Here is an 18,792-nt window from a genome sequence, read left to right on the forward strand (position 1 = left end):
ACCACTTTGATTAAAACCAATTTATTTATAAAAAAAAAACCAAAAAGACAAAAAATGGATCCATCTACCGTTATTATTTCATTTTTATTTTTCTCCCATACATGCTTGAAGTGAATGCATCACCAGCATATTTTTCACTAATTAGAGCCAAATGTAGAAACATTCTTTTTATCTGAATAGTTTCTATTTATCTGTATTTTTAGTACACTATTATTGAGACAGCAGTAGCATTTAGAAGTATGGTTTACAGCAAGCCCCATAGACCTAGACAGAGTAGACTAGCCCAGACCCTATTCATATTAAAGGCAGGGATTTCCCGGGCGTGCTCAGTGACTTGTCATCCTTCAGGGAGGGGAGGCTGACCTTTCAGCTTTATCTAATGTGAAGATGCAGTGTTAGGGCCCTATTCCACCGGACGATTATCGTTCAGATTATCGTTAAATCGTTCGAATCTAAACGATAATCGTTCGGTTGAAATGCAGTTAACGATTAACGACCGAACGAGAAATCGTTAATCGCTTCATAAGACCTAGACCTATTTTTATCGTTGCTCGTTCGCAAAACGTTTGCAAATCGTTCGCATTGAATAAGACATCGTTCAATCGTTCGCAATAGATACGAACGCAATAGTGAATAAATAGCGAAGAAAAAACGATCGCAATTACGATCATAAGTAACGATTATCGTTCCAAGGAAATGACTGAACGTTTTCAGGTCTTTCGCAATAGCGGTCGTTTGAGATCGTTAACGATTATGCGAACGATAATCGTCTGGTGGAATAGGGCCCCTATCTATAAACTGAGGTCCCCTTTCACTATAATTCTGATAATTCTGTCTATAATAAGGAGGAAACGGCTGTAAAGTGACTACAGAACAGGAAATCTCAGTGTATAATAAGGCTCAGGCGTCAGAATGAAAATGGAAACATTTTAGACTTATTTAAAGGGGTATTCTCATCTCAGGTAAAAGAGTTATACTTATAGGACTCTTCAAATTAAATATTTTTGCAAACACAATCATTTAGAAAACTTGACTGATATGCAGTTCTTTTCCTCCCATCGTTGACAGCTTGTTGTCAAGGTTACAGACCACTGTGCTCTATAAACAGTGGTCTGGCTGGTGTATATACACAAACACACACTCTCTCTCTCTTTCTCACAATATCCACATTATAGCTACAGTATATATATACAGTGGTACCTCAGTTTAAGAGTAACTTGGATTGAGAGCTCTTTGCAAAAAGCTTACAGTATTTCAAAATTGTTACTTGGTTTAAGAGCATTTATTTGATTTAAGAGCTCCCTGTACTGGGTGGGAGGGGGGGAGTGGGGGAGGGACATGGTCTGCATAGCAGGGTCTACAGCTATGTACTCTGACCGAGGAAGTCTCCCTCACCTTCCAAATCATGGCAGACCCACTTCAGGCTGGGGCTTGCATCAGGGGACAGGACTGTGGAGGTAATATCTCCATGGCTGTAACCTCTTTCTCCCCAGACGGAATGCTGCATTTATGTACCCACATCGGCCCTGCTCATTCCTTCATGCTCCCTGCAGTCTGTCAGCCCTTGTGTTTCCCATCCTCTCAAGTCCAGCTATAATGTGCCTGTACTCACACTCAGCCACTCACACTGCTGTATAGAAAAGCTTCTGTCACTGTCATTCTCACTTCCTGATTGGTCCATGCTGATCAATTTGTCTGCATTTCAACGATTTCTTTGGTTTAAGAGTGATTTGGATAACAAGCACGGTGCCGGAACAAATTATGCTCGTAATACAAGGCACCACTATATATATATATACAGTTTAGAAAAGAGCAGTGGTCTGTAACTTTGACAATAAACTGTCAACAATGGGAGTGACAGCCCACTCAGCCAATCACTAACTGAGATGGGACAGCCACACAGTCAGAGATTGGGTGAGCGCGCCATCACTCCCGATATGAGTTCATTTTGGAAGTGAAGGCTCTGCAGTCTGTGGGGGACAGTGGCGACACCAGCATGGACAGGTAAGGATAACATGTTTATTGTTCTTTATGCACCAGCAGCAAAATTAAAAAAAAATTTTTTTTTAAAAAGGCCGACCGCCGGACAACACCATTAACTATGTTTTGTGCAAGTTAACTTAAGCTTAAAGCAGACTTTGTCACATATATTGTCTAGTTGTAACGCTGCTGGGTCCTGTTACTCAATGCCTACGGTGCTCCTTAAAGGAAACCTGTCACCCTCCGTGCTGGGGTGATGGCCGCCCGACCCCCGGTGGGGCACCATATACTTACCCCTTGCCCGAACTCCCAGTCCCGTTGCCGCCGGAAGCTGTGCGTGCGCTCATCAGAGATGAGTCCAACACCCATAGAGAATGATAGAAGCGTCGGACTCATCTGTGATGAGCGTGCGCATGACTTCCGACGGCGATATCGCGACGGCGGGACTGGGTCCAGGACCAGGACTTCCGGGAAGGGGTAAGTATATGGTGCTCCACCAGGGGGTCGGGCAGGTTCCCTTTAAGTTGCGCTCATGCTCTCCACCCCTCTGCTGTATTCCTTGCTGGTTTTGGTGCTGCTGCAATTACATACCTGACTACTGGGGTACACAGGAAGCCAACTGCTTTGGATTTATAGAGGCAGTTTGTCTCCACCTGTTACTGCATCTGCCAATCCAGAGCCACCTGAACCTATTCTAACTGTCACTGTCATTAGAACTTTCAAAAGTTAGATCAACAGTACATGTCATTGAAAGTGACACTGTCACCCCCTTTGTGCATTCTGACAGCTCTAAACAGGTGTAAAGGGTATAAATTTAGCGGTTTTCATGCCTTATTTTATATCATACGTCATGGTGCTTGTTCAAGTAAAAAGTCATCTTTTATCAACTGCAGATTGTGTTAAGTGGGCGGGGCCTTGCGGCATTAGCGCCACTTAGCCCCACCCACAATGCCACCGTTGGCCCTGCCCCCTCGCCAGCCATTGGAACAGGTTGGCCGAAAGGTCTAGACCCCACCCCCTTTTCGTCTGCCAACCAATGGCCACCAAGGGGGCGGGGCCAATGGTGCCCGCTAAGTGGCGCTAATGCCGCGAGGCCACGCCCACTTAATACAATCTGCAGTTGATAAAAGGACACTTTTTACTTGAACAAACACCATGACGTATGATCTGAAATAAAATATGAAAAACGCTAAATTTACCCTTTACACCTGTGTAGAGATGTCAGAATGCACAAAGGGGGTGACAGTGTCACTTTAAACCAATTTTGCAATTTACATTCTTTTTTTTTTTTTTTTTGCTATCATGAAAAACACAGCACTTCCTGTTTTCAAGTTTTTAAAAAACAAAAAACAAAACAAAACAGGAAACAGTCAGAAAACAGGACTCCAGGTACTGCTATGACTCTCACGCTGATGACCTGGCCTGCTAACCACATATACTTGGCCTGTTCCCAGGTACCTTGCACCGCCTCCTTGGGGGGGCCAGCTGCTGCGAGGACTACACATGTGGAATGACGTGGTGTTCTCTAGCTGCAGATGTCTAGCCTCCGCATCCTGGAGTGGGAAAACGGGTGAAAAGCTAGAGGGCACCTAGACTCCGCTCACTGGTGTGTCCCAAAGCCGGTTGAGCAGCACAGTGCGCCCACAGTCACTGTCTGTTACACTAGTTTAGACATACATACATAGTTGTGCCAAGTTTATGTCAGATGTAACCAAGCTGAAAACTAATTCTTTAAGAAATACAAATGTCCTCATAAATGCCACAAATAATAAATCCCCCCTAAGTTTATTAAAGTTTCTCTCTAATAATAAACAGCTTTCCACAGATCAAAAGCGACAGTAAGAAGCTCTGTAAAAAAAAAAAAAAAAGCTTCATTCTCCCCTTCCTTGCATGTTACAGAGATGGACCACACACATTTATCACCTTTCCACAGTATTAATGGTAAATATATGATTGCATAGGGTCTGAGAGTGCCCTGCTTGAATGAAGTGGCAGTCATTCTGTGAGAGCTCAATGATAAAATCAGCTTCAAAACAAAGTCAGGTTACAGCTGCCCACAGAAGTCTATGGTGAGGAGACAGGAGGAGGAATCAGACAGAGACTAGCTGCTATGATGTCTTCTGTACACAGCAAAAAGTACAAGCTGACACAGCTTTTACATGAAACAAGGTGGCTGTTTATTCACACCAATATGCAACGTTTCTGCTTATTCTAAGCCTTTCTTAATGCTTGAGAAAAGCTTAGAGTAAGCCAAAATGTTACATATTGGTGTGAATAAACAGTCACCTAGTTTCACGGAAAAGCTTGTACGTTTGGATGGTTGGGGTCCAGTCTGATTAGGCATGCATTTATACAAACTTGATATTTTCCTATACTGCTGAATTTCTACTGGCTTCTTAGCAGACAAAGAAGAGCTTACTTTGCTATCACACAGTCACAGAAGTAGCATGGAAAACATTATATAGCAGTAAGAAGCAGTGTAGCTGTTAATCCAGCAATGGGTAATATAGTAAAACACAAGCATCTTCAGTTGCTTCTCTATATGTCTCTCTGTCCACGTCTGGAGCAGCTTTCTCCTTCTCCCTCACCAGAGATTAGTTATCTGTCAGTGAGGCAGAATATTATTTTCCTCTATGGATTCATGGAGGTGTGGCGGGGGTGTAGGAGGAAATGAGTCCTGTGAGTGGAGAAAGAACCATTTTCCTGTAATGATACATTACAGAGCTTATCATCTTTGCTTGTACTATTGATTTATGGAAAGCGGTTTATAATCAGAGGTACATCCAGTCTTTACTGATAAATATGTAGGAAGAGTAACAGAGTTCTAAGAAAAGTTGATTAATCTCTTTAGTAAAAAATGAGCATCTTTTCGTCTAGGCCAAAGTTATACCACACTTTGGTATATTTTAGATTTCTGTCCCGAATTATCCAGCTCATATGTGATATAAATGTTTTGTGTAAAATTTTCCTTTTACAGAGTGGCACAGAAAGAAGCAGACACAAGTACAGAGGAAAGCCTTATACTTTTGCAGGCCCTTTTCACCTACCTTTGTGATTTCCGTTGGACTAGATGAAAGGCATGGCTAGTAGGTCACATATGTTAAGGGCACTTCACCAAAATCTGAAAAACAAAATAAATTTAAAGTAAGCACAACCTGTGGTGGGGTTATGTAGCTGCAGACCAGGCCCCCTTCACTTCAACGAGAGCTGCTTTGCAGTTATACGGCACCATCACTACAGACGGCGGTGCCAACCAGCTTACCACTTGGGTTTGCTGGGTGACATCACCCTGCCAATCAACTATTAATAGCCAGAAACCTACTCCACACTGATGGGGGGCAAAAACCCGAAACAGCTGTCTGTGGATACCTTGCTGAGGTGGTTTCCTTGACTGGAGAATGCCTTTGGCTTGGTTGTTCCTTCCTGGAGGGAAGGTCTGGCTAGTTCACTGACGTCGAGACATGTGATGGTGTCTCTGCAGTGTTCTTTTGTATTTTTGATTTCCCAGGGGGCAATGTTCTAGAATACACTGACGTTGAGACACGTGATGGTGTCTCTGCGGTGTTTTGGTTGATCTCCCTGAGGTCAACCAGCGTCCTTTTGCATGTACTTACTAGTCATTGCTCCCACTAGCCAGAAACCTACTCCACACTGATGAGGAGCAAAAACCCCGAAACAGCTGTCTGTGGATGGATACCTTGCTGAGGTGGTTTCCTTGACTGGAGAACGCCTTTAGCTCGGTTGTTCCTTCCCGGAGGGAAGGTCTGGCTAGTTCACTGACGTCGAGACATGTGATGGTGTCTCTGCAGTGTTCTTTTGCATAATCAACTATTTATGACCTATCCTGTAGATAGACCATCACTAGTTTTTGCCTTGAGAATCTCTTAAACTGTGTAAACATGCAAACAGAAAATGTATGTTACATTGTTACATAATTAAACAACTTCATTACTAAAAAGGTTTTTGAAGCTCCTTAAAGTGATTATGCGTAAATATCTTGGGCTCACTTGACAACTGCATTGTTTTTTCCCTATTGTTCTGCTCTGTCATCTAAACTTTATAAGAAAAAAAAAAAAAAAAAGCCACAATCACAGTCTCATGCTAAAAAAGAAGGGCAACCTACAGACCTAACTGATGTTAATTGAGTGTGTCGGGTTTCTGGCATGGCGTTTACCACTTTACTGGACCAATAAATAAAGATTATGATTATCGAATTATTAAAGAGCATATTAGCGGGTGACCAAGAGCTGAAAACCCCAACAATGACTATCGACCTTCAGCCATTTAAAGAGTGCTATGCCACTCAGACTCTCTTTAGAGGAGATGTTTTTGTTTTGAGGTTGAAGAGCCTTGGAAGACATCACTAAGACTTAATGCAAGCGTTCTTAGGGGTCTGATGATAGATTTACATACATAAATCTACATATTCATTGTAATAAAAGGCCTCCAACTGACCAAACCCTGACCTTAAACAAAACAAAAACAAGAAAAACCATATAGGGATCAAGAAAGCAATATATACATTTGCCTACATGCAGCAAAATCAATAACTAAATCAAATTGTAGATACACAGATATTTTCCTAATATGAGAGCCACTTACACATGTACTATAAACCCTACTAGTTTCAGCTGCATTCACTCGCCACTTAATCAATTTCACAAATAAAAGACAAGAAAATCCATTTGTACAATTCTCTGAAGAGTTGCATTCTACCATGATAGGGGGGCCCGGCCTTACCAACAATGTGCATGCAGTCACAGATGGCCAACAAGGTCAAAGTATATTGCTTCTGAGAAAACAGTAGGCTTTCGCAAGCACCTTAATGATTCCAAATCAGCAACAACTGTAATCTAATCCTGCCATTCATGTACCCATACAAGCATATTACCCCTCGACACGTGCTGCACACTTCACCTGCTGGTGCAGTTATTAGTATTTAGGAAACTATTGAAAATGCAGAAAGACCTTTGGCCACTGCCCTGACCGGGTATTTAGGGAGATGTCTTTTCTAAATGAAGGGCAGCGGCCCAGGGCCAAGGGTCTTTGTGCATTTTCTTTAGATTGTTCCTCACACTTTCATCCATTATTTACACCATTGATGTCTCAGTGGATGCTGATCAGTTGTGTTTGGCTTGTTTCGAGAACCTCTTAGCTCGTGCCTCACAGAGAACTAGTACTAATATTTGCCACACACAATAATAGATTGCTGGCAGTCTTTAAAGGACAGATGGTTCACACAAACAAGTAATAAAAAATATATATATACTTAAAGGGTTTTTTTTAATCCTATTTTTTATACATAAATGTAAGTAATCTGGAGTAAAATGAGTAAAAGTACTATGTTTGTAGTAGCAAACTGCATACAAGTACAAAAAAACCCCAAAAACTGTAAACTACTAAAGCCTAGATAAACATGACACACAAAAGAGAAACAGATATCAATGGGAAAGGACCACCTTAGATGAGGAATCACATCATGGTCTCACTTTTCAGGGGTTTTAGAATATAACAAGCAATCCATCTTTGTTCTTTTCCAAAGTAATCTGCTTACTCTTGATTTCTAACAGCATCGCCTTGTCTGTTCCCTGACCTTCCCAATCACCCAATCACCAAAACCTTTCTAGTTGTCCCATTTGCTGGAAGCAGTTCACTCAAGAGTCATCCGTCTTACAATGCCTGAAGTGACAGATGCTCTTGGTATAAGGCATACTGTAGTGAGTGAGGACCAGATAACATCTCCAGGAACTGCAGCCCGTGCTTGTCCTGAATGACACGGCCATTATAAAGCTTTCAAAGGGGGAAGACATTAAACAATGGCAAATAAGCCAATTACGAATTAAGGCCAGATAATCTGACCACCAAGCCACTAAAGGGCAACTTCTTGTAACTTAAGTCTTACCTGAGGACCACTACCCAAAACATATAAATATAGGTGCTGAGAAGGAATCATTATCAATTTTTGTACAGCTAGTTAAAGAAACACGTTCTAGAGGTTAAGGAAATCACAAGTATGAAAGACATACCATAGACAACCAATGGCATATGCTACCTCCCTTCAAACGAAACAGGCTAATTGTATACATAGTCCGATATACCAGTATTCTGATCGGTAAATACTGTATTTTACTTTAAGACAAAGCAATTTTTACTATTTCTGGTCGGTAATCTCATTGTGGCTTCTTAAAACACAAACCATTTTAACTGCAGAAGATCCTTGGGGAGATTCCAAACAACCTTTATAGTTACTAACAATATTTGTGTACAATGTATCTATATGGAAGAGTATGGCTGAGTAATGAAGAGACCCCAGTGTACTCAGCTAGATATGAGGCTTGTATATTGACAGTGGAAACCATGAGAGGGTGGTGGATGTAGGCATCTTGTAATTAATGGAAATAAGGGCACAATGGTTCTTGGCCTCAATGATTTTCTATACTGCTGCACACAATCTCATACTACAAACAGGATAAGACATAACTACAGACAAGTTATTTTAAATCTAATAATAATAATAAAAATAATAATAATAAAAAATTGAAGTTAAAAAGGTAAGAAAAAGGTCAGAAAAGGGAAATAATTCAGTGACCTCAGGATGATGTTTTTTTGGACCGCTTACCTTACAGGAGATATACATATAGCAGAATGGAATTTGCTCCCGCTTAACAAGTACAGATTCACACCAACAGAGAAACAAACTACACCCACATCAAGTTCCTTATTGCCTGGATGAACAAAAACAAAAGGCTGCACCAAGTCCAGATCACAGGAGGAGAAATCTAGACAGGAAAACACATCCATCATTCCTACACAATGAAAGAATTCTTACTCTTCTCTACCACATTTCTATTGGGGGTGGAAAAAGTCAAGAACATTCAATGCCATTTAAACTGCTGAGGGTGAGTTCAAGCAAGGTAGTTGTGTGGACCAAAAAAAAAAAACACATGCAGCGTTTCTTCAGTCTGGAAAACTGACATGTGCGGCAACGTGTACCATTTGATCATGTGGAGCACCGGAGGGGAAGCCCAGGGCGATTCATCTGGGTTCTTATCTCAGGTGGTCTCAAACAGGATAGCGCCAGTTCCCTGGACACATGAAAATACATTATTTTCTTCTTAATCTCACAATTAGGCTAGGGCTACACTTAAACTTTTTGACATTTTATTGCATGGGTCTCCAAACTGCGGCCCTCCTGCAATTGCGAAACTACAACTCCCATCATGTCTGGACAGCTAAAGCTTTGGATTTGGCTGTTCAGGCATGATGGGAAATGTAGTTTTGCAACAGCTGGTGGGCCGCAGTTTGGACACCCATGTTTTACTGGATGGTTAAAACAGTTCAATGCTCACAGTCACTTGCAGTTTTTCATCTCAAATAGTTTTGTTTTTTTTTTTGTTTTTTTTTACAAACGTAAGTCCAGTGGTTAAAAAGTATAAATAACCTAATAGCATAAAAATACTAAATCTTAAAAGAGTTGCCACTGAGCTAAAAACAATACTTTGAGTGTAAAGTCCTTCTTGTTCTCTTATGGAACACCAGCAAAAAACTAGCCTTTGTGTTCAAATTACATCCTCTTACAATGTGGTGTAAATATGATCCAGTATGTAAATATGTTTTGTTTTAGCTTCAAATTCAAATACATAGAAATAATAAAAAGCAGATAAATATACTATCAACTAATGTGCTAGCTGCAATACAATTTATAGAAGTTAAAACGTTGAAGAGGGCCTGGGTAAAAACCCTTAACCATGCAGTCAGATTCCTCGTAAGTACTAAATAACCAGGAATGTTCCATTTCCAAATCCGAACATTCACTTGCACTCTTTAGCGTATTAAGTTGCTTAATGTATTCAGTAAACAAATGAATAACTATTGGGGAAAAAGCTGTGGATAAATTAACAAAATCAATTCATTCGGCTTGGCAAGGCGATACTGCTCCCCACACACACACCATCAGATGTTGGGGGAAACAATGATCAGGCCTGCTGGTTTTTTATATACCCAATCTTTTGTTTTACTTCAATATAAGCTTCTGTCAATCACATGATGCAATTCTGAAGTTTAATGTTAGGTTCAAATAGAAATGCATGTGATATTATAAAGCAAAACTGATTACTGAAAAAATAAAATTATACCATGAATTAATTTGCTTCAAAATATGGTATAGTAATGGAAATGTGGAAAGGCCCGGGTATAAACCATTAAACATATAGGCAGATTCTTCCGGGGCACTAAATAACAAGGAATGTAACATTTCCCGTTTCCAAGCGCACACTTTTCTTTCCAAACAGTATCTCAAAGTTAATTAGGCACCGGGGTATGAGGTCATGGCCTAAATCCCTGACCATCTTGACTACCTGCAGAGTGCTCCTGTATGTGAAGATTCAGAGTTCATTCCCAGTAAACAAAAGACTGGGACATTCCATGTGAATGCCATTGCTAGAACAAGCCCATAAAATTCTCCAAGCTTGGGAGTCTAAATAACTGATCGGCCCTGGGCTGAAAGGAGGGGGTGAAGAAAAACACTTATTCTGTCATATGAAAAAGCCATAATCATTAAGTTACGGGCCTACTATAAAAAAGCACTAAATTAGTGACACTCAATGCATTGATGGGCCTGTGACCAAGTTAAGCTAATCTAAATAGCCTATTCTTCACTGAAAGTCATTTAGTAATGAAAGTGAGGTCTTAAAATGGAGCAATTGCACATTATATGAGTACACACCTACAAAAAGGTCAAGCAGCGGCCATGAGCATCACATATTCAAGGCAAAACTAGCCGCTTCAACCCTGGATGAGAAGAAAATAATGTTATAAATAATAAATTAATAATATTAAGAGGGACCGCCAATGCGAAAGTTCCCTAACTATAGGTGCTGGAAGTTACTCAACTAACAAAAAGTTAAAAGACTCAAACCAGATGAAAACATAACGCCTAAAGACCCCAATACATAATAGAAGAAAAGTTGGTCTTAACCCTCTAATTTCGGTTGGACAGGCCAAATATGTGTATGACGGCCTTCTAATGCTCCCCTGGGGAAAGTGGGAAGGAGCATGTTGAACCTGAACCACCCACTACTTCTGTAGTTAAGTACTAAAGAGGCCTACACCTCCTCTACCATTTAGATTATATGAAAACTAAATGTTCATGAATATGGAGAGATCGAGAAAGACAGCTGTTGGCCATCGTCCTATGTATGTGGGTACCCTTACATTTAGGACCCTGTCTACACTATGGTTCTTTGCTTTCTATTTAGGGGTCTTCTAAAACCTTGTAAAAGATATTAGAACCTGATGGAGACCCCTTAAAAAGACAATGGGATTTATCAGGATGAAAAACGCATCCAACAAAGTTGTCATAGCTCAGGTATGAATGGCAATCATGACGTCAGGGTGAACCAGGCCTATCAATCATTAACAGAAGGCGGACAAATACATAGGTCACACTGGTATTCCTAATCCAGTTTTCAAGTTAAAGGTTTTCTCCCTGAATCAAGTCCTGTTACAACTACAGCTAACATATGGGACACTGGTTGGCTTCTATTTAGTATATAATCAGTTCCTCCATCTTCAATCTTTTATCCTAGCCTAACATTAGTTGCCTTTTCAAATAAAAGGTTATCATCAAGAAAAGAAAAAAAAAAGTTAACAAATAGAAGCCAGTTCAGCTGGTAATGATTCCAAGTGCTTCTAGCATCACAAATGGTGTCCAGCCTTCAAAGATTTTACAGTGCAAAGCCATCCTAGCTATCTCATCCATCACTGTAGGTCAAGTCATTCATCACAATAGTAAAACGGCAGGGTTTTGTTCTTACAGATAGGCAATCAGCATATCAAAAGGAGGCTGGTATGCATTCTTAATGCAATTAGAGCAAATGCTGGAGCTTTTAAGCTTGGTAAACACAAATTTACATTTAGAAATGGTCTCAGCTCCACAACAAAGTGAGGTCAGCGAGCTTAGAAAGGTAGTTAATGCAAAATGACTTAAAGTCTATAATTACAATGAACCAGTCTGCAAAGCAAGAATGATGACTAAAGTACCCATACTTGTTTTCTGAAAATGTTCTAATGCTGAAAGCCAAAAGTGGTCACCAAGTTCAGATGGATCAACTTTAAAGGCATTTATTCAAGACTGGGCTAGAGCAAGAATATATTGCTAAGAACAAACAGTCTATATCATTAGGTTGGTAACCAGCTAATAAGTGTGAAGCAGCAGGGAGGTCTTGGGATAGCAAACCTTTCCAATTGTTGCAAACTGTGTGAACAGAGTCCTTAGGAGTGGGGAAATCTTCCCATCAATGGCATTAGATTAGTTAGGGTCAATGGCATCATCAAGCCCAGGCACATATCACAGGGCTCTTTACCTATTTTGCAATTGGAACTCTCCATGCTATCCAGGTTTTAAGCCCATTCTGGATATCTTGGGGCACAAGTTGTTTTCAAAGTCTCTAGTTGGAGGCTACGTGAGATACAGAATACATGAAATATAAAACCTATATATTTTGGGTTTGTCCCTTTAAAGGAAACACATTTTGTGCAGCTTTCCCTCGCATGCCAGTAAGTGCCATTTAATCCTACACTGGGGCTCTGTGACCTAGTGTTTTATCAGTCCTGCTCTGACCCTGACCAGTTACTGTCACACTCCCACACAAAAATATTTGCTCAGCATTTTATTTCTCCACTGGGTTGAGAGTGTTCATACAACGGAAGTGAGGACACTCTAAAAGGCCGATTCTCCCAAATGCTGTGCATTAAACCATTTTGGTTTCTGTTTCAATAAATAATGAAAGGCAATAGATGACAAGGTTAACCATCACATGTCTATTAACACACTGGCCAGAATTCTTAACCTAGCTACTTAGTGAAACCTACTAAGGCATGCAAAGAAAATACCTCGGGTAACGTCAACAGACTACAACTGATTTTCTTTATTTTCTAGTTTATGAATGTGCTAAATAGACCTAAATAGCAGCGATATACTGCTGTCGCTCTGTGGAATAGGAGCGGTGGCAGCAGACCGCTGCTATCTGCTATGGGCTGCCTGGACGATCTAGCAATCACCTGGGCAGCCTCCCGCAGCTCCCCGCGGCCCCCTTCACTCACCCGCTCACTGCGGACTCATGTAATAGTGGCAGCAGCGAGCGGGAAGCGAGAAGCAAGCAAGCGCTGACATCGCTCTCTCGTTTGCTCCTCTGCATCACCCCGTTTAATAGGGGCTTTAGTGGAACCTAGTGGCTAAAATACACATGTTTAATTATCAGATTGCTGTCACTACAATCAAACATTGCTTATCTGGTGCTCACAAGCACTTACCACACAATGTATTATCCACCATTGGTCTTGTTAATAAAACTGTTTAAAGAAAAACTAGCCCCTATGCTCAAAGGAACTAGTGGATGAACTTGATAGGCAGGTCTTATTTATATTACCTACTATGTAAAGGACCTTTTTCAGCAAGAACCAATTTTCAGCAAGGAGCATTGCTAGAGACACTTCTTTGGACGATAATCGGTGATACTGGCTGCACATCTTTCTCTGTAGACAGGGTGTGCGGCCGATACCAATACATTTAACCATACAATTAATACAATTTAAACCATCGCACGACTGATATAGTGATCCTTTGTGCAGCCCAGCCGCACGGTTACTAATGCCTTCTAAAAGCATTGCGGACGAGTGCCGAAACAGTTGTTCAGCGCTTGCTTGCGTCCTTGCACGACCCGATTTTGGCCCTTGTAAATGGGCCTTTACTGTTTGAAAGCAGATATCTATCTGACTGATACTTGCTACACAGTATAACTAAGACATGTATAAAGAAATTTTTTCATTACATCTATAAAGTGAAACACAATGCCAGGAACAAATAGCAAGGTCATGTCTCCAAAAAGTAATTTTTTTTTTATAATTACATTTTTATTATTTTCTAAAGAAAAAAAAACAAGAAAATAGAAAACAAGAATTTTTTGTTAACTTGAGGTTGTCTGGGGAAAAACAAACTTTGCCTGTAGCCTTCCCACAACACATTAGCCATACCTTCCCCTACTTGCGATCTTCTGGTCCCAACTGTGTTCTTGTTCGGCTAATGTCCTGCTCCCAGATCAGCTCAGTAACTGGCTGAGGGGAGAGTGAGATGTCAGCAGAAGTCTGCAGAACGGGAACGCAGCAAAGACCGGAACATTACAGAGGGGGAGCAGCAGGATTAAGCTAACAAATGTTTAACTGACAGCCACCTTATGTGTATGACCAGCTCCAAGGATATGACCGTGGTAAGGGGGAAGAAGAAAAAATATTTCTAATCTAGGAGCGGTGTTCCGTATTGCAGCTCTATTTACTTGGCTCATACCAAAAAATAATAAAGTGCTGTGTTCCCTTAGATGGACATATAATCCCCAAGAAGTTTTAATACTTTTTTTAATGGATGTTACTTTATAAAGCTGTAGGCACAATGTGTGCCATTGTAAAAGTTCCTCTATGTGTATGGACTCTAAGGGTAGCTTTACACACACCTTATCGCAGCGGATTTTCTGCTGCAGATCCGCAGCTGATTTGATCTAAATAACTGAACACAGCATCAAATCTGCTGCGGATCCTGTATGAGAGAACGCACCCTTAGGGTGCCTTCACACAATCCGGATCCACAGCAGAACAGCAGCAGATTTGATGGTGCAGATTTGATGCAGTGTTCAGTTATTTAGATCAAATCAGCTGCGGATCTGCAGCAGAAAATCCGTTGTGATAAGGTGTGTGTGTGAAGCTACCCTACTGGTCATTTTACAAGGGTTGATTATACACGGTCTGAAAAATCCCTTGCTGGTCGCATATTTTGAGCAGAATTTAAATTACTAGTTGGCCTATCTTCCTGTGAAAATGGGAATGTGCGGCCCACTATTATGAAGTTATAAGCCACATGACTGATTGAGGCTCTGCCAATCTCTCTGAGCAGTGCTCATTTGAGTCTCTGTATTGTGCTTTGTACTGTGCAAAAGTGCTCTTAATGATGGCCACTTCTCGAGTCTATTTCAAACTACTTGGAGGGAGGAGAAGGTATCAGCCCCATTCAAGGGGTTAAAGCTTCATTAAGAATGCACCAAAATACTCGTTTAGTCTTCCCACACAAAACCATCCATATCAAGGAGTTATCTGTGTGTACTGCAAGGAGGAAGAAAAAAAAAAAAAAAGGAAAAGCCCGTCTCCATCCACAGCCAAGTGATGTTTGAAATGATTCATTTGTACTTCAGCTCACGCTGTTCTCCTGCAGTGCAGGCTTATAAAGAAAACTCAGCCCTTATCTGCAGAGAGCAGTACATTTTGTACAATGCACTTCATATTTTCACTGTCTGCCGTAAATTACCAGAAAAAAAACGCCACAATGAATTATGCTCTCTGATACGTCAGCCAAAAATAAAAATATACTTGTATATGACCTTTTTACCTCTTGCAACACTGGAACAGCCCGTACCTATGATGGCTGTTGTACTTTACTACGTTTTTAGCAACACTCACCAGGGATCATCAAAAAGCTGAAAGTCTGAAAAAATTTTAAGTTAAAAGGAATCTGCCAGCAGCTCTTAATAGCCACCGCGATGGGGACTACATACATACCTGTGTTCTCGGTCATCACTTTGCATGGCAGAGAAAGCAGTGTCTTAAGGTCCTTTTACACACAGATATTTGACAGATTCTTGAAGCCAAAGCCAGGAATGGATTTGAAAAAAAGATATATCAGTCTTACATTTACAACCTGTTCTCTCCTAAAAGTCTATTCCTGGCTTTGGCTTGAAAAAAACAAATCTGCAAGATACCTGTTTGTGTAAAAGGACTCTTAAAAGGGTATTCCACTCAAACATAACTTTTAATATGTTGCTGCCCATGGTGACACTTAAAGCTCCTTCCATACTTGTTATTATCTATTCCGTCTCCTTCCCCCAGGTCTCAGTTGCTGCTTTCTGCTGAAGACACAAAAACTGTGTGTAAACTTTTCCCTCCATCTCCCCCCTGCCTTCTGAGGTGACTGATGTAAACAAATCCCCAGCAGGCTTTATCTGTCACTTTGTAATGCTGGGAGGGTTATTCTGAGGCCAAGTTGCTGATGGAGCGGTGATTAATCCTCCCAGCATTACAAAGTTGCAGATAGAAACTTGTTTACATCAGCTGTCTCAGAAGGGGGGGATGAGAGAGAACAGCTCGCACACAAATTATCAAGTCTTCAGCAGAAAGCAGCAGCTCAGAACTGGGGGAAGGAGAATGATGAATAATAAGTATAAAATGAACTGTGGGCAGCTTACCATGGACAGCAACATACCAAAAGTTGTGTTTGAGTGGAATACCCCTTTAATGTCCAGTCCACAGCTGCTGAACAGTCAGAGATGGGATCTTGCCCTGAGCTTACTGTAAAAGGAGCAAAATGTATATGCCAGTATCAAAATTTCTCATTAGCACAAGTCTATTCCATATATCTCAGGATGCTCCTCAAAGACCAACCATTATGGAGCTCACCTCTCTGATGAGGGGCAAATACCCCAAAACAGCTGTCTGTGGATGGATACCTTGCTTGGGTGGTTTTCTTGACTAGAGACATTCCTTGGCTTGGTTGTTCCTTCCCGGAGGAAGGTTTGGCTAGCTCACTGACGTCGAGACATGTGATGGTGTCTCTGCAGTGTTTTTTGCACACCTCTCTAAAAAGGCATGGGGGTCCATTTATTAGAAAGGGTAACATGATATTACATTTTACTGTAGGGGAAATGTGTGACCGCTTGTATTTGCTCTCCACTTGGAACAACCCCTTAAATGTGGGCAGAAAAAAGCTTCCATGAAGCAAGTACAAGTTACCAAGCTCTCATTTACAATGTCTTAAAATGATATGCAACAAAATGGTTAATTTTTGAACACTATGTTCTAGACATAGCCAAAACTGGTCGAAAAACACAAAACTGTCCTTGGTTGAACTTTACAGACACTTTTTTTTTTATCTTTACAACCTATGTGACTTGCAGAAAGCGCTGCATGCCTTCACAAACTCAGCAAAAATTGATGAAAGACTTAAGTAGGTCTCCCTAGTACTAACAACATGATCCAGAAAGAACAAATCTTTGCACAGTGTACCTCGCCGTATGCCAGGTGAGTGATCACAGCTGGCGCACCCCAGCCAAGCCTCCACACTGCACCCACCTCCCCTGATAACAGCCATGATTTCTAACTACACTTTGTACTGCTATTAGTCTCAATCTACGTCTGCTCTCTGGCCGACACCTCCGCAGCACAAATATAGCCACAGGGATACTATACCAACATTAAGACTGAGAACAGGTTTCAATTTGGCAGTGTGAATTTTTACAGGAGGGAGGAAACAAATACAATTTCTATAGAACAAAAAGCCACAGGCTGCAGACAGATGTTAATGGACAAATCCACTCACGTGTCCCAGAGATGTTGCAAGATCACAGACAGCTCAAATGGACATACTGTAGCAACTTGACATCCACTATATCCTTTGTGTGAAGTTGATTTTGATGTTGAACGTGTAATGGAGACTTGCTGCAAGTGACCTACCACAAGTCTGAGCAAAACTCATCACAGTTAATGTAAAGCTGCATCATCTGTCAATGGCAAATTTCTTCCAGAGACTTTGGCGTGTAATGAAGACTCTACCTGTATCTGGACAGTGGACAAGGAAACTGTGGAAGCTACTTGTGCTTAACAAGCAGGGGACAAGAGTTAAGCAACGTCTGAAAAATTTTAGAATACTGGAATACCCCTTTAAGATCTTTGAAAGGTGAACAATGTGGCACATTGGAGATCTGGCATCAGTAGCTAAACATAATCGTATTAGCCATTGTAGTAAGGCTAGGTTCACACTGCGTTTTCAGCATCCGTTTAACGCATCCGTTTTTTGCAAAAAACGCATGAAAAACGGATTGCAAAAAACGGATTCATTTGTGTGCATCCGTTTTTCCATTGACTTCCATTATAAAAAAAAACGGATCCGTTTTTTTTGGCGGACCAAAACGGACCAAAAAACGTTGCTGACCCTATTTTTCTGGACGTTAAAAAAAACGGATCCGTTAAACGGATGCTGAAAACGCAGTGTGAACCTAGCCTTAAAGGCAAGATTTTGCGGGGGAAGCAAGAGGTGGCCTGCACTACAGACCATTGCTGACATAATCGTGTGCTTTCAGCATATTGAAAGACCTCGAGCATGACGGCTGATCGTTGCATTTCAACATGCACTATTACACTAAACAATTATCGCCCTATTTGGTCAGTAGTAAACGTGTAATAAGACCCTAAAACTTAAACCCCTATTACACTGGGCGACAGAGAGGAGCAAACGAGCGCTGTCAGTGCTTGTTGCTCCTTTTTCCTTGCTGGCTGCTGCCCGGGTGAATGCTAGATCGTCCGGGCAGCCCATAGCAGATAGCAGCGGCCTGCTGCTGACGCTCCTATTCCACGGAGCGACGGCAGCATATTGCTGCTAAGGGCCCTATTATACAGAATGATAATCGGCTCTATCCGGACGATTATTATTCCGTGTAATAAACACAACGCTCAGCCGATGACCACGATTATCGGCTGATCGTTGATATAGGTTTGGACCTATAAATGGTCAGGCACTGGCCACACATCGCTACGTGTAATAGAGGTGCGCGGCCGGCGACTGAGGATATGCAAAGTGCATACATTACCTATCCATGGTCCAGGGCTCCTCCTGCGCTCTGCTTCTCCCCGGGTCCCACGCGCTGCAGCTTTAGAGCAGCCTGTCTTAGCTGACAGGCTGCTCAGCCAATCACTGGCCGGGTCCACCACGGCCAGAGG

General features: G+C 41.4%; 1 protein-coding gene across 1 annotated transcript in view; it reads right to left on the bottom strand.

The window, feature by feature from the left end:
- The window catches only part of GREB1L (GREB1 like retinoic acid receptor coactivator), a 75,986-nt gene that overhangs the window by 42,924 nt on the left and 14,270 nt on the right, over positions 1-18,792 (bottom strand). Inside the window, exon 2 of the mRNA XM_069957715.1 lies at positions 5,028-5,101. The gene's annotated coding sequence lies outside the window, so the exon portion shown is untranslated. The remainder of the gene's footprint in view (positions 1-5,027; positions 5,102-18,792) is intronic.

Source organism: Dendropsophus ebraccatus, chromosome 2, assembly GCF_027789765.1.
Source record: "Dendropsophus ebraccatus isolate aDenEbr1 chromosome 2, aDenEbr1.pat, whole genome shotgun sequence".
Classification (NCBI taxonomy): Eukaryota; Metazoa; Chordata; class Amphibia; order Anura; family Hylidae; genus Dendropsophus; species Dendropsophus ebraccatus.